The sequence below is a fragment of the Gadus macrocephalus genome, chromosome 14 (genome assembly GCF_031168955.1).
Source record: "Gadus macrocephalus chromosome 14, ASM3116895v1".
Taxonomy (NCBI): Eukaryota; Metazoa; Chordata; class Actinopteri; order Gadiformes; family Gadidae; genus Gadus; species Gadus macrocephalus.
This window is the reverse complement of record NC_082395.1, coordinates 19,560,416-19,577,466: the sequence shown is the minus strand read 5'-3', so window position 1 is coordinate 19,577,466 and position 17,051 is coordinate 19,560,416. Positions and strand designations below refer to the sequence as shown.

Genomic DNA, 17,051 nt, shown 5'->3' with positions numbered 1-17,051 from the left:
GGTTGGCTGGGCAAACAGTGACACGCTAGGGGCTAAATAGGGACACTGGGGACCACCAATCAGGTCATAAGTGTGGGGTCCCCCCAGGGAATTTTGCACCTGGTGACATGTCTCAAATGGTACTAATTTCAGATAAGTGGCTGATAAGACGCCATGGGTCAAATCTGAGTGGTCATCTCAACCTCGCCGCATAACTCACTTGATAGCAGAGGAGCGGGGGGGCTTGGGAGGCGCAGGGGGGCGGAGCCAGCCTGCTGCCCAGCGGGGTTAAACCAACACGAGGGGGGGGGGGGGGGGGAGTAGGAGTGCTGGTCGGGGGGGGCTGCTTTGTCTTCCCTATCGACAGACAAGTGTGTCTCTGATAGTGTGGATACACAAGACACTCTCACTCACTCAGTTACTCACTCACTCACTTCTTCACTCACTCACTCTCATTCCCACATTCACTCACAATCACACTCACTCTCTCACTCACACACTCACAGCCATTAGGACGGACACACAAGCATAAACACAACGGCCACACACATGCACACATATGAACATACAAACACTGCTACGTGCAAACATTGAGTGCTCAAATGCTTATGTTTGTGTCTCTGTGTGTGCGTGCGTTCGTGTGTGTGTGTGCGGTTGTATTTGGGTCTGTGTGTTTGTGTGTGTGTTAGTTTGCGGGTCTATCATTATGCGGTTGTTGATGCTGATTTGAATGGCATTCCACTAAAAATGAGAATTTTAAAATGACCTCCACCATTACCGGTGATTCTGATTGAATAAAACCGGTTTGGTCTGGAGGAATATAAATAATTCCCTTCACCAACATCACTTTTCTCCAATAATGTATAAACACATTTAATTCTGTCTATGTCTATGCTCCTTCCTGTCCTCTCATGCCTCTCTTTCCTTAATCTTTTCACTAAGAAGCCGGTGGAGGTTTGAGACCAGCCCTGGGGGGGGGGGGGGAAGAGAGAGAGAGAGAGAGAGAGAAAGAGAGACCAGGAGGGACAAAGACAGCAAGAGAGACAGAGAGACAGAGAGAGAGAGAGAGAGAGAGAGAGACAAAGACAGCGAGAGAGAGAGAGAGACAGAGAGACAGAGAGAGAGAGCTAAACATAGAGCTTCACGATGCCTTAATTTGTCACTCTCTGACAACGTTGTAATCAGGTCTGGAAGATCCTGCCTATAGGCCGGATCCGACAGGGGGCTTGAGTAGCACTGAGCCCGCTGGAGGCTTGCCAAATGCGGGGGAGGCCAGAGAGTAAACACTGCATAAACCTCATACTCCATCTAATGTCACAGCGGGATCCATTTATACAATACCGTGGAGCCCAGTTAAGTAACTCAGCAGCCGGCCTCAGCGAGGGTGAACTGGGTTCTCTGTGTGAGTCCCTGAGGAACAATATGTCACAATACGTAGGTGTGAAGCCTCCGAGTAAAGAACGAGAACAACATAAAGGCATGGTTATGATCAGTAGCATGTTTGTGATCTTGATGACAAATTATGATTAAAAGTATTATTATTGATCACTTTTCTTTTTATTATTATTATTATTATTATTGTGTTGTTATTATTATTGTATTTATTCTTATCATTGTTCATATAAATTGTCATATAATATCATCTCCATATATTGGTTACTTTTCAGGCTTAATAAACGGTTTGGATAATTAGATTACATTTGATAGTTGAACTACAACATCAAAAGTCAAATGTGTGCCAACATATAAAAGCACGGCTCCATTTAACCCCTCACCAGACACTGACTGATGGGATGCATGTACCTTGTTCATGTGCGTGCGCACACACGCACACACACATCCACACACACACACACACGCACGCACGCGCACACACGCACATCCTCTCACACAACCACACACGTGCACACAAACACACACACACACACACACACACACATCCTCTCACACAACCACACAGGAATTAGTAGGCAGAGAGACTAGGAGCTAGGGAGACTAGGTCTTTATGAGGACCCTAACCCTAACACACACAAACACACACACGCACACACACACACACACACACACAAAAACACACCCACACCCACACATACACAAACACACACACACACACACACACACACACACGCACACACATTGCCCTTGCTGTGGGGCATACACTAATGCAAGGCCAGGACGGGGGTGGAGTCTTGGGATGTTATCGACTTCCTGCCTTGTTGACCTGGTGGTGATAGCATGTTCACATCCCCCTGGCTATGCTAACCCATGGAGACGAGAATGAGTCACACACAATGAAGTTATACAACTGCCCTTCATATTCCATAGTGTAACCAAGCCGCTTCAAGATCCTTTATACATGAGGATTGTGTACAGGCGATATTCCAGTCTCTGCTGTTGCTTACCCTCCATCCTGATTAACCGGGAAATCACACGTACGTGCAACAACTGGAGACGACTGACTTTGCTAGATGGTATAGGCGCTGTTTCATTTGACAGTGGTGTAAAATGATGTGTTTACATGTGGTCTTTGAGGAGAAAATCTAAAAAGAAAAACAAAGCACGCTTACGCTGAGAACCAGGGCTAAGTGGTCAGCCTTCGACGTCCCCCACTCGGCCAGCTAATTGAGTTGTGTAAATAACCAAGACGCCAGTCATGCTGCAACCAGACCAACAGAACCGAGGGGACGGGGCGAGGGGAGATCCCACCGCAACGCAACGTACAAACCAAAGAAAACGATCCACTTAACCACGAGACCAGAGCCATCCTCCCTATTTAGAGAGAGAGGGAGGGACGGAGAGAGGGGAGACAGAGAGGGGAAGAGAGAGAGGGGGGGGGGGGGGAGAGAGAGGGGGAGACAGAGAGATGGAGACAGAGAGGGGGAGAGAGAGAGAGAAAGAGAGAGAGAGAGAGAGAGAGAGAGAGAGAGAGAGAGAGAGAGAGAGAGAGAGAGACAGAAGGTCAGCCTGGTGGTGGGGGGAGGGAGGGGGTCAGTCCATGGTGAGGGTGGAGGGTAACGGTCTGGGGGTGGGGTTGAGGACCCTTGGTGCTGCAGCCACTTTGACTTATGATGGATGTTGCATCAGAAGAGGCGAGGGTGAGGCGGATGTGTGTGGGTGGGGGTTAGGGTGGGAGGCAGGGGGTGATGTGTGTGGGTGGGGGTTAGGGTGGGGGGCAGGGGGTGATGGCTGGCGGCAGGGTGTCTTCTTGCTCTTAAAGTTAGTCTCAACAATCTCTCCCAGTCAACCCCCCTCCCCCCTCCCCCCCCCATCCCCATGCCTAGAGCAAATATCACCATCAGAGTTTTATTTTGCCAAGTAACTTCGCATCCACCACCATGTAAGCTTGATATGATCTAAATAGAACCAGAAGTATTTAAACTAAATATTAATTATTTTATGAATAATTGTATAGTTCTTAACATTATTTACTTATTAAGAACGCTACATGATGATTGAAGGAGGCTGTGAAGGGCTCAGAGGCAGTGAGAGGGCTAGACGCTAGGAAATGTGCATGAGGCATGACCACTATAATTAAAATTAATACTAATAATATAGATTTACGTGTATATTAACATTTGTATTGCAGATGATTCGACCCGTGAGACAAGTAAATAGGGACATTTTATTTCTCCTAAAATGATATCATACACCTGTACAAATGCAGTTGTGTTTGGTCAATAAAAAAACACAGACACATAAAATAATGACACAAAAACACCATCTACAACAATGAATGAATCTAAAAATGAGCTGGCTTTAAAATAGAAGACATACAGTGCATACGTCATCGCATGCTTTTTGTATGTGCTTGTTTAGGAAATGGACAAACTTTCTCAGTGTCCAAGTTTGGGTTTCAGCAGCAGTGCTTCCAAAGCCCTCCGACGTCTTTGACAATACAGCTGTGTGGTATGTTTTGCTGGAGCAACACATCTGAGCGATATACCATGAAGTGGATAGAGGTTGGGAAGGGGTCATGCTAGAGTTTGTGCTTATGCAAAAGTTTGTGAGGGTGTATGTTACTCTGTGGGTGTGTTTGTGCATGTGTGTGTGTACATGCATGTGTGTGTTTGTTTGTATGTGTATGCGTGTGCATAAATGCATGCATGCGTGTGTGTACATGCATGTGTGTGTTTGTTTGTATGTGTATGCGTGTGCATAAATGCATGCATGTGTGTGTGTACATGCATGTGTGTGTTTGTTTGTACGTGTATGCGTGTGCATAAATGCATGCATGCGTGTGTGTACATGCATGTATGTGTGTACGTGTATGTGTGTGCGTGAATACATGCAGGTTTGTATGTGCATTTGTGTGCTCACGTGCATTTGCGTGCGAACACGCATGTGCGTGCATTCATCCATGTCTGTGTGTGTACGTGCACGTGGGTGCGTACGTGCGCGTGTGTGGAGGCGGTGTGTGTGCGTGTGGTCCTGCAGAGATGATAGATGCGTGACGGGGGGGGCCAGGGAGAGGCAGGGGGTAGTGAACAGTGAGCAGGGTTGTGTAGGAGGTCTGGATGCAGACTGAAGCCAGAGCCGTCAGGATCCCAGACAGAGATAGAGAGCCATCCCATCCCTCTTCCCCGCTGCCACTCGGTGTACACGGCACATCGACCTCCCCACCTACGCACCGCCCCCCCCGGTCATTGGTCACTGACCATCTGACCAATAAACCCCCCGGGGTCAAGTCCCGAAAGACGGGCCCGTCAGGAGACTCCCAGAGCACCCACGTCTCCACAGTCGGGCTGCTGCATGGAAGGACCTCTGGTCGCTGCCGGGGCTCGTATTACAGCCCACGGATGAGGTACACGTTTGTTTGAATGGTGTTCTACTTTTAACAACATGGAAGTAAACGGCTGGTCATAGGGCAACCGAGGTTCACATCGTAAAATGGTTATACATGTATGCATAAAAAGTGTATAGTATGGTGTGTGTATAGCTGTGTTTGTGCGTGTGTGTGTATAGCTGTGTTTGTGCGTGTGTGTGTGTGTGTGTGTGTGTGTGTGTGCGTGCGTGCGTGTTTGTGCGCGTGTGTGTGTGTGTTTGTGCGTGTGTGTGTGTGTGTTTGTGCGCGTGTGTGTGTGTGCGCGCGTGCGTGTGTGTGTTTGTGCGCGTGTGTGTGTGTGTTTGTGCACACATCGTTCAGGAGGACGCAGACACACACACAGATAGATGGTCGGGCTGGCCGTTACCCAGGTTACGGCCACCCTCGAGTTATAGTCATTCAGATAATGTAGATGATGTCTAAATGTGGAACATCAGGATTCATTCTTAGTTTAAGGATGCATTTTTACTAGGTAAAAGGAGATTAGGGTATGCTGTATCTCCTTTCAATACAGTTTTACACTGTTGGGCTGGGGTGTGTGTTTGTGTGTGTGCGTGTGCGTGCACGTTTGTGTGTGTGTGTGTGTGTGTGTGTGTGTGTGTGTGTGTGTGTGTGTGTGTGTGTGTGTGTGTGTGTGTGTGTGTGTGAGAATATGGATGCAGCATAAGTTTTTGAATAAAGCTTGGTTGAATGATATAAATGTAGATAACAGATTAAATGATGAAATCTTGGCAACTTGACAAAGCTAAATATGACCATATTTGCTTGTGCGATATGAAAACCATACTATACTGACCGCAACCCAACCAAACCACTCTCACATCCCTAAAACCTACAGTGCACAAACAGTAAAAACTAAAAAAGCGATGGTACACATGTTCTCACATTTTAGAGGCCAGTGTAACCGCATTACCTCAACGCAGACGAATCGCATCTGCGTTACTAATAAAGAAGTGCACGTTGAGAGTGCACGTTGAGCCCTGTGTGTTGCTGCATTGACGTGAGCATGAACAAAAAAACATTAGGCCCCACATTTCTCCCCTGCCAGCAGATAATGACATCATAGGTCACAGACGGACGGAAGACCGATTGTTCTTCCTTTCAATGCACACCACGCTCACTCTAATACCCTAGCTCTCTGCCAACTATTCAATTAGGCCGAATGAGTAATTAGGTGTGGATGAGGGATAGATCATCCTCAGACTGGAAGAGAGAAATCTTATTTTGTATATGTGTGTGTGTGTGTGTGTGTACATGCATGTGTTTGTGAGTGTGTCTGTGTGTGTCTGTGTGTGCACGTGTGTGTTTGACTGCATGTTTGTGGGTGTATGTGTGTGTGTATGTGGGCGTTATTCGTGTGTGAGTGTGTGTCTGTCTGTGTGCGTGTGTATGTGTATGTGTGTGTGTGTGTGTGTGTGCGATGTGCGTGTGTGTGTGTCTTTGTATGTGTATGTATGTGCGTATGCATGGGTGTGTGTGTGTGTGTGTCTGCAAGTGTGCGCATGTGCGTCTGTGTGTCTTCATAAGCGTGTGCAAGTTTGTATGTGTGCGTCTGTGTGTGCCTCTGTGTGCGTACGTGTGTGTGTTTGTCAGATGGCATGTTGGAGTAACTACGTGACCGTTTATACGGTACACAAACTAAAGAGAATCACATTTATTGATCTTTACGTAATGAGGACCACAATGACTGCAGTATTGTTTGGCTATTATTACAACATTGTTTAATATTGACTGACTATTAAGACAGTATAAATGGTTTTGTTGTAGCCGGACAGCAACATCGCCGCATACATAAAACACAAATTGCATCGATCGGGAAAAGAATCAACGATAACCTCTAAGTATTTATTCTTCTTCAAAGGTTTGATCGTCCTGTTTAGGACAAAGGATGTTGACTCATATGTTTGACTGTTGAGCTTTTGGAAGAACCTGTTATTTGTTTAATATTACATCTTCTATGGTCCAGCCGTTTATAGTCTTACCTTAAGAGTGGACAGTTTTTATTTATCTGTCTTATCTGTTTTTATCCTCAATTGTATTTGATGTATTTTTATGTGCGTAATACAATGTCTGTTTGATGCAATTTAATAAATCAAATCAAATCAAATCCAATATCTTACGAGACTTTCGTCATCCTACCTCACTATTGCATTTTGTGGTCCATTAGAAATGTGCACAGTTCTCCCATGACACCAGCCTGGAATGCCTGCTTTCCTGCTTGTGCTTTCCTGTGTGGTTAACCTAACAGAAGGAGAGGAGTGGTCAAATAGGCATGGCATATCAACACAACATTTGCCACTCAACCATTCAGCAACAGAAATATGTTGACACATTGATTTGCACATTTAAAAACATGGAATCAGTATTTAGTCAAGATGAAATTGTAGAGATAGCTTTAATTAAAGTTATGTTAAAACGTATTACTCCTGTTATAAAAATTGGGGTTTAGCCCCGATAGGATTACAATTCAGCAAAAAAAAAGAAACAAATAAACAATTAGCAGATAGTGAAAGTTTGTCCTAGAGGAATCATTTTGGAAAATGAGGGGCTGGAATAGCTTGGCCGGAGTTCGGCGTCCAGATGAGAAAAGATATCTCCATGAGAGCCTGGCCTTCATCAACCCACAGAGTCCTGGAGGGCTTAGGATGTGTGTGTGACGTGTATGATGACTTATCTCAAAGTTTTAAAGCCCCAAAGCCCTAAACACATACAAAAATCATAATCCCCCTTTACAAATGACCCCCTCTGTACATAATATATCTATAAATACATATCATATAAAACGCAAATGTATATAACAAGACCATATCAGTAAATGAGTGATAATTTGCTTCGTGTGGCCATTTTAACTGCAACATTTAAGGCATTCTCGTGTAATTATATCTTGCCACAAGGGGGCGATAAAGAAACGTACCTTCAAGGACATGACCGTTGACTCTATGACATAGCATAGAATAGCATAACACAGTTAGTCCAGTGTACGCTAACCTATATTGAATAAAGAACAAAAAAGTCATTACTAAATTAGTTATTCGGTTATGATTATTATTATTTTTTTATTAGTAGTATTTTGTTATTGTTATTATTTTAAAAGCTTTATCTCCTATGTGAACCTCTTCTGAACTTGTTATAAGCACCGTGACGTGGTCATACATGAGTTGCTTAGACGCTCCCCTGGGAGCCTCTTCCATCCGTGGGGCAATAGCAGAGCGTCACGGGCAAACGCACAGACAGAAATACACTCGGCCTCACCTGCTCTCTGCCAGATACGCAAATCAGCACAGATTCCCCTGTATTTTAGCTGTGCTCGTGATGTTCCCCTGTGGCTGCGCTAAACGTAATATGTGGAGAGCGGACAGTCCACCTTAGTCACGTGAAATGTAACCTATACCAGGATTCTGGCTTTTCAAAGAGGGAAGTGTGTCGCGCCCAATGTCACCGTACGCAGACGTGTGGTGATGGACGGGGAAAAAGGCACGCCAGCCTCAGCTGCGATGGGGCCCTTTTAGAACAACTTTAAATAATCTCCATTGAAACAGCACGTGTGTTCTGGCCACAGAATGGCGTTTCCACATAACAGGTTGTGTAATAAATGTTACCATGTCTAGGTTTAGACAAGGGTGGAAATGTGGTTGAGATTTTTTTCGAACCCACAAGCCTGTTGTGCCTCTTGCAGCAGGTAAAACAACACTAGGTTCTCATGTTATTGTGCAAATAAGTAAAGCCAAGGTGTTCACTGTTTGGTAAGAATGCAGGGTTTTGGGCAATATAATTGTTTTTCCTTTTCAAGTTTTTATTGATTAAAGTACATTTAAGAAACGATTACAATATACGACCTGTAATGTTGTAGCCTATACTCCCCACCCCCATAGCTACACAAAATTAAAATAAACGAAAGAAAAACAAAAAAATAAATATATACACATCCAAAAATATAAAGAAATGTAATTTAGGGAACCTTAAATGAAGAGCACATTCACCACGCCTCTTCCCCAGGTACCTCACCAACTCCTGCGGCTAAAGGCTCATCACCCTCACACAAACCACTGACCTCACGCACTCAGGGCCGTTGCACCAAATCCTGGGCCCTGTATACAAGAGGTACCCCCCCCCCCCCCTCCCCGAAATCCCCCTACGCTGAATTGTTGAGGGGGGGGGGGGGGGGGGGGTTAAATTGCCTTGGGCCCCCCCACGACTGCCTCACTTTCCCCCGCAGTCCGTCGGCCCTGCACGCATTACCCAAGGGCTGATGCAAAGGCGTGTTACATTTAATTGGTTCCCCTTCATCTGGAGCAGACAGAGGAGCACCAGGAGAGAGAGGGTGAACTAGGGCCCAACACCAAGGGGAGAGTGGTCTTCTTATGAACCGTATGATCTCCATATGAACAGCATAAAACCGGAATGAGAAACGTCTAAGTCTCTGGTGGAGCTGATAATGGGATGAAGCTAAAAAATAATAAAGGTTTGACTATATGGCAAACTGTATTATAAAGTTAATCATGATGGGGGAAACAATATCATAAATATCGCTTATAGTTGATGGATAGTTAAAGTATGGTATCGGACTAAAACTAGTTTTCCTCTGATATTTTTCGAAGCTCCTATTTAGAGCGATTATAGATTTAAAAATAACTATAACTACCAGTATCGGTATAGATATTTTTTTAACTTATATGATGAGTAATACATGTTATGATTTGACCAATACTGTTTATGTATCCAAACTTGCTTGTTGGGTGGAAACATCAATCATGCATTCCGAATCAAATAGAAAAGTACAAGTGGTGTGAAAATAACAACACTCAATGACTGATACTGTTCTATTTGTAACTTTCAAACTTATTTTAACTCACGCAAACACACACATGCAAACACAACTCACAGACACACATCCTAGCACACACCTCATGTGCGCTGGAGCTTGGAGCCGTACTCATATTGTGTGTTTGCTCCGCTGACTCTTACCCCCCAGAGGGCCACAGTAATACCCTGAACCCGTGCTGATCAGCCAACCCCGGACCCCACGCCAACCCCGCAGCGACAAGTTCTGTTTTACACAAAGACGAAACAGAAAAGACCCCTGGGTCTCAAGAGGAACTCTGCCACCAGGTTGCATGACCATTTTGAACTAAGCGGGGGTTTCTGCAGATGGTGCTTTTGAATTCTGCAGACCAGTGATCCTCAAGAAGCATCAGGGCAGCACCTTAGGATATGTGTAACTTTGAAGCGTTGATGAAGTGGTCGACAACAGGGAAATCATAGTGAATTCATAATTTGTAATGCAACACATGAATACTCATTAGTAAGCAAATCATAAACAATTACCAAGATGAATGAGATAAACATACACCTTTTATAAGGTGTATGTTAATGATTGACAAACAAGTTTGTGATAATAATGTTTTTTTAAACATTTAATTATTCTTTAATTAATCGTAGTTATTTGCTCACATGGAGACACTGGCCTTCAAATGCTTAAGTCTAGTTATCAATGAGTGTCACTCACGCCACACCTGCTCAAACTCAGATGGCTAAACTTTTCAATGATCTGTCAGAGTATAAGAGAGACCTGTGCCGTGTTCCAATACCCGTACTTCCATGAGTATACTTAAAGGAAGTACACTATCTGCACTATCCGTATTGGAACACGGCACTGACCTACTGGGTTGGAATGGAGCAACAGGCAGCACAGAGAGGTAGAGGAGGAGAATGTGCATTTATGTGTAGGCGGAATAAAAAGAGGAAGACAAGCTAATATTTCAAATGAATTTGTGCAAATTTAGTTGATCACGTAATTAAGCATGGGTTGGTCATGAGCGAAGCTGGCAAAAATGATTATCGCACCGATAAAAGAAAAAAATCATTTTGTACACTTGAATATGAAACATGACTGCATGAGGCCAGAAAATAGATATTGTAATTTGTGTGTTTTTTACTTTTCATTAATCGCACCAGTTGGAAGTCATTGCCCAATAAGTCTGATTAATATACGGCCTGTGTGAATTATTTTGATAGAGAAAAGTCAGCTTTGAGTAAAGACAATATGATTTTGAATGAATGGCTTCATTTTGCAAGGGATTTGTAGACTGGGTAGCCCGGCCCATTCTGCCGGCGGTTCGTCCTTCGGAAGGGTCCGTTGAAGAGCAATACATTTCTTTCTGTTTCCGATACGTTTTTGCAGGAGCCAATCACCAAGCTGGCTTTACCCCTGGCGCGCTATTTGCTGGTTTAACCCAATGACGACAGGGAAGTGACGGCAAGCAGCCAATTGCGTACAGAGTCATTTGTACTAGGCCCATTGATCCCGCTAGCCTGGTCCTACCAGACCATCGTACGACGTACTTCATTTCATTTGTACAGAAGGTCTGGAACTGCTCAATTGACAAACGTTCAATCACTTGGAAGCAGGTGTCTGTAGAAGTTTTAAAATGATTGGATCTGCCCAGTGCCACTCTGGATCTGCCATAACCAATCGCATAGCGTTTGGTCGTGACGTGTGTCATGCGACGGGATCAGCCGGAAACCACGTTGCGCGCACGCGTAGACTGTACACAAACTAATGGTGGATTCAATGTTTCGTTTCCGTGACCCAGTTCGCGTGATTCAGTTCGCCACGAGGAGTCGTTCGCGAATCGTTCGTTCGTTCGTTCGTTCGTTCGTTCAGTCGAGTTTCCGGTAGCATTAACTCCACTGAGTCTGACTGACTCAGCTGAGAACCGTGCAATGGGGTCCATTCCATGATGCGATTTACCGCTACCGGAAACCAGGCTGAACGAACATACGATTCGTGAACGACTCCTCCCAGTTCAGTCGAGTTTCCGGTGAATCGATTAACCGGAAACTCGACTGAACGTGGAGGAGTCGTTCGCGATTCAGCCTAGTTTCCGGTAACGGTGAATCGCATCATGGAATTAATTGTTGCCGCTTTTCCACTGCATGGTACCAGCTCGACACGACTCGACTCAGCTCGCATTTTTTGCGTTTCCACCGCGGTACCATGGTACCTGAAGTGGCTGCTTTTTCTAGTACCTACTCGCTCTAGGTTCCAAGCGAGCTGAGCCGATGCTAAAAGGTGACGTCGGCAGACGGCCGGCGACTGATTGGCCAGAGAGTGTGACGAAGTCACGAGAGCGACATGGCAACCATGCTGGTAACATCCATAGCAGCGCCGCAGCCAACATGTTCCACTTCTCCAACATGCCAGCTAATAGTAATGCGATCGATGTCCTCCATTGTTGTTATGTGGGTTCTGTCCATGGCTGTGTCCCAATTCCTAGGACGCATCCTTCGAAGGCTGCATTCGAAGGATGCGTCGACGCCGATTGCGTCACAGCGACGCGCCAAGTGCTGTCCCAATTCCAAGGGTCCTTCAAATGCGGCCTACGAATGCAGCCTTCTTTTCCCGGATTTGAAGGATGCATCGGCTGTATCCTTCGCGGCCCAACGTATCCCAAGATCCTTCACGGCCCAACGTATCCCTCCCAAGATTCATTGCGCACTCAATCAATGGAGATGGCGGAGAATGGCGATTTAAGTTCTGCATTTAAATGTAAGTATTTGGTTTCTAGTCACTCGAGTGACTAGAAACGATACAAATGTTTAAAAAACCAAGGGCCCTTAAAACTTTTTTCATTAAAGTAATAGGCAATATAAGTAAGGTAACGTTAACTAAGACCACCCGTTAAGCCCTGTAGTTTCAAATTTAAGAGGTCAAAATGGTTATATTTACCGAAATTGTGGCGATTATATAGATAATTTGCTATTCTGTAACGTTAGATAAATGGACCAACGCGAACACAGGTTGTGGACCGTTTTCAGACCGTACCGTTACAGACGTTGGGATTGATTACACAGTTAACTTGGTTATTTTGCTATTTAAGCTGCTTTTGTTTGGTAGTGTAAAGCAAAACTAATTCTAACATTTGGTTTTGGTTTAGGGAGCCAGCAGCATACTGCTCGATTTATTCAATTGAGGGGGGAGAACGATGAGAGGTTCACCGGGGTGAAATAGCCTACTCTCAGCAAGTGTGGCTTGGGGGTAAGGAAACAATCGTTTATTTATATCGTTAGTTTATAAAAATTATAGGCCATTTATATATCTACATTTGACCATCTTGTAAAGGTTAGTTAAATTAGCCCTCATTAAACAGCAGGACAGATGCAACATCCCCAGAAATCTGTTCCAATTTGTTTTGATACTGCTCTTGTTGTTAACTGCCATGATTGATTTCCTCTGCCTTAGGATTGCAAGTATCCAGGGTCAGGAGAGGGGCTAGGTGGGAAACCCACTGCTGCCACTTGGCCCTGGTTTGTCCCATGGATAAGGTATTGGGACAGAGGCATTCCACCAACCCCCCTGTCCTAATTGCCTCCATCCCTGAGAACACACCAGGGCCAAGTACAGCAGTGGTGGATCAGGAGGTGGAGGACAAGGATCAGGAGGAGGAAAGACAGCGAGGGCCAAGGTCCAGAAAGAGGGACAGAGGAAGACATGTTCCAGAGTCGCTCACTATCTTCCGAAAAGGACTCAAGATTCACCTGTTCAGAGTCCACCTCGACTGCATAGCCACCCTCCCCCTTCTGGCCACCATTGTACACTGTGTTGTATTGTATTGTATTATAGTACTTAACTGTGTAGCAACTGCAGTAGCTGCTATCATGGCTGTAACACGGGGAATGGGTTAGCCTAGCGATTGTGGTACTTGCACTTGGTTCTATGAACATCCTTTCTGTACCGACAGCGATATATTGATGCACTTCTTATGAAAAATGTACTTATTGTAAGTCGCTTTGGATAAAAGCATCTGCTAAATGCCCTAAATGTCAATGTAAAATGTAAATGTTCCAGTTAATAAAAGAGGACATGAGGCTACAAAGGGAGGCAGAGGAGAGAAGAGCCCAGGAAAGCAGGGAAAGAATGGATAGGTTTTTCTCAATTTTGGAGCGTTTGGTGGACAAATAACTTATGTTCTGTTATATTTAACACATTGTTTATTATTATTTACATATTTATTGAAACTAACTTAGTTAACTAACTATTTAACTAACTTTTTTGATTAACTATTTATTAATACCCTTACTAACTTTTTTGTATTGACTAATGTATTCGTATATAACTTATAAAACATATATTATACAACAATAAAACTATTTACAACAAACATTCATGTGGCTATTTACAACAATTATTATAAAACTACTATATACAAAAACATAATGATCAATAATAATTTTTGTTGGTTTCTTTTTTTCGCGCTGTCCGGTTTAACTTCTGTTTACTAACAGGTCAGTTCAGCTGTCAGGGTTGCTAGGTGACAGGAGCAGCGCGTGGTCACGCAAGTGAAAGGGCGGTAACGGTTTGTTACGTAAACCAGAAATGCTCCGTAGGCTAGACCGTCCCATTTCTTCGGCCTTCGGAGTGTCCTTCGCGGTCTACGAAGGCCGCATCCTTCGAAGGACGCGGTCTACGAAGGATGCGTCCTATGAATTGGGACACAGCCCATGTGTGGGTTGCGTATGTGTTGTTTGCGTCGCGTACACAAATACGTCACGGCCCTTTCGCGCAGCCGACCCCGCCCACGTCCAGGAGGTACTATTTGCGGTGGAAAAGCACCCGTGCTGCTACCGTGTCGAGTCGAGCTACATGTGCGGTGGAAAAGCGGCATCTTATTAAATAGACGGAGCATCGAATGCTACCGCCTACTGGCGCTGACGAGACGCGGGGCCGCCATCTTGGAGTGGTCATCCGCTCCACTCAGTGTAATCCGTTTGGCTGGAGCAATGAACTGTCAGCGCATTTAATTAATCATACCTCACTGAATACCACTGATTTTCATGCGTTTTTTTGTCATACGCGTAGCTATGATAAAGGCCACATGGTTTGGCGTGTTTTATTATTCAATACCAATTATACCAATAGTACGGTAATGTTAAATCTTACTTGTGAAAAGTAATCCCCCGATTCCTATTGTGAATGGTCCGCCGATTTGAGCAGGAATACGCTGAACAACAGCCCGGCATCCTGTTTCTGCTGCTGTTGCTGCTCCCGGTTGACCACTCCAAGATGGCGGCCGTATTTCTCGCGTCCCAGCAGCCAATGCTCCGTCTATGCTATAAGATGTCTATAAGGTTGCAAGCACACACGAGCCACCTCCGATGCATGCTCGGTGAAACGGCGAGATCGAGCACGCATCAAGAACACTTCCGGGTTTTACGACAGTACTCGCTTGATGCGTGCTTCGAATTGGAACAGTGCTCGGGCAACGACTGATGACGTTTCACGAGCGCGCACAAGTACGCGAATTGAGAAACGGCTGTCTCTGAACGATAGCTGCAGGTTTTGTTTATCTGATTTAAGAGTTCAAGGAACAATTGTACATTCTAAATTAATATTCGATAGTAAGGACAGAGATAATGTTTGTGGTCAACTTTTATTTAGCATGTGCATTTGCAGTTTTGAATTGCACAAATTACAAACACATTTACAAAATATGTACAACTGACACCAACCAAGATCCTGCAGAAGTACACAGAGGGTTTAAGTGTTCTGATCACAAGCATCACCAAATTTACTGTTCAGACTCAGAGCTACTGACACGGCTCATGAGTGCATCTTCAACATCATCATCAACATTGTCAAAGTAGTTACTGTAATAGAGATCTGGGTCAGTTAAATACCTCTCTGAATCCTATTGCAGATCCCCATCAATATCCCCCAAAACATCATTGATGATAATTAAAATCTCCTTCACTTGGTCCTCCATAAGTGCAACAAGAGGGGAGACGACAACAACTATGGGGTTAGCATTGCTAGCGTTCGCCTTAGCTAACGGAGCCAGCTGCAAAATCAAACTTTTCCCGAACCCGGTGGGGAGAAGCGCCACAACATCATGGCCACCAACAAAACTCAGCAAAGCTTGTTCTTGCTCCGGCTTTAATTGATCGATTATCGGCAGCGATCACACAACAGACCGAATAGCTTCTCTCGTATCCTTCTCCATTGTCTTCCTCTGAAAATTGAAACTGGCGCGCGACCTAGACGTCATCGTTCTCAGCCACTCCCTCTGTTCGCTGATTGGACCGCCAGAAATCTGGTTTCCATGGAACGCATTCATATTAAGCAGACCCAGACCTAGTACTGAAGTGAAATGAAAATCTAGCGGAAGTAGGCAGGTCGGCGGTGCCAGGCTATGATCACGCCGCTTTTGCTGTAGAAAATGACAGCAGCTTCCCCAGACCAACGTGCAATCTACGATTGAGCTGAGCTTGGTCTGGCATTAGCCAGGCTAAGGGATTTGTGTAATTTTGCAAAAGTTTGACTTCTGCTCTGCTTTGTTTGTGAAATTGACATTTGACTGTTATACAATACAACAGGGCCACATATTCAGACAGAGACACAGAGACTGGCTTGGGTCAGATCTTTGCTACGGATGGCCCACGCAGAGCCGGTTCCTCTTTCAAAGGGAGAAGTTGACAAGGGTTTATAATGCTCTTCCTTGGCTAGTCTCCATGTTTCCTGTCCGAGCGCAGATCAGGCGCTCAGGAACGACTCTGGCCTATCAGAGCAGACTGATGCAACTCACTGTCATACCCCAACCCCCAACCCCCCCACTCGTTCTCTCGCTGACAGACTTTCTGACCACCTTAACCTCACATTTCCCTCATCAGAGTCTGGTTGTTTCTTCAGATATGTATGTCTGCTATTGTTTTCAATAGTTATCATTCAAACAAACACACATTTGTGTGTTTGTATGATTGTGTTCATGTTTTATTTGCAATGCATCAGCTAAACAGTGGACACTGATGATAGTTTATGTATATAACATGGTTATGTATATAATATGTCGATATTTCATGTAGAAAAGTGTGTGTGTGTGTGTGTGTGTGCGTGTGCGTGTGTGTGTTCGGTGTCTGTGTGTGTGTGGTTGTGTGTGAGTCCAGGTCTGTGATTGTGTGTGTTCGCATGGCAGTGCGGTGTGTGTGCAATCTGTGCGTGTAGCCGTTCTTCTGTGTTTAAATATAAGTGTTCTTCATGTCCAAGGATGTGGGCTGCGTCTCCACCTGCCTGCCCATTATAAGTGATCTCAGGACTTCCCAGTTCCCCTCTCCAGGGGCCTATTCTCATCTGTACTCTACAGCTCCCCAGAGTACAGCAGAGAGCAACAACACCTACAGAGAGCGTGTTGCACAATGCAATCTCTGCACGGCAAATGAAAACCATTCAACCCCTGTTTTTTTAGATGTGTTCCCC

General features: G+C 44.9%; 1 protein-coding gene and 1 long non-coding RNA gene across 2 annotated transcripts in view; one reads left to right on the top strand and one right to left on the bottom strand.

Moving 5' to 3' along the window:
* dbndd1 (dysbindin domain containing 1) overlaps nt 1-17,051 on the bottom strand; it is a 177,088-nt gene that overhangs the window by 83,073 nt on the left and 76,964 nt on the right. The gene's annotated exons all lie outside the window — the stretch shown is intronic.
* LOC132472148 (uncharacterized) lies at nt 12,055-13,677 on the top strand. Its single transcript, XR_009529011.1, has 3 exons — nt 12,055-12,350; nt 12,739-12,839; nt 13,044-13,677. It is a non-coding gene; the product is annotated as an uncharacterized LOC132472148 (long non-coding RNA).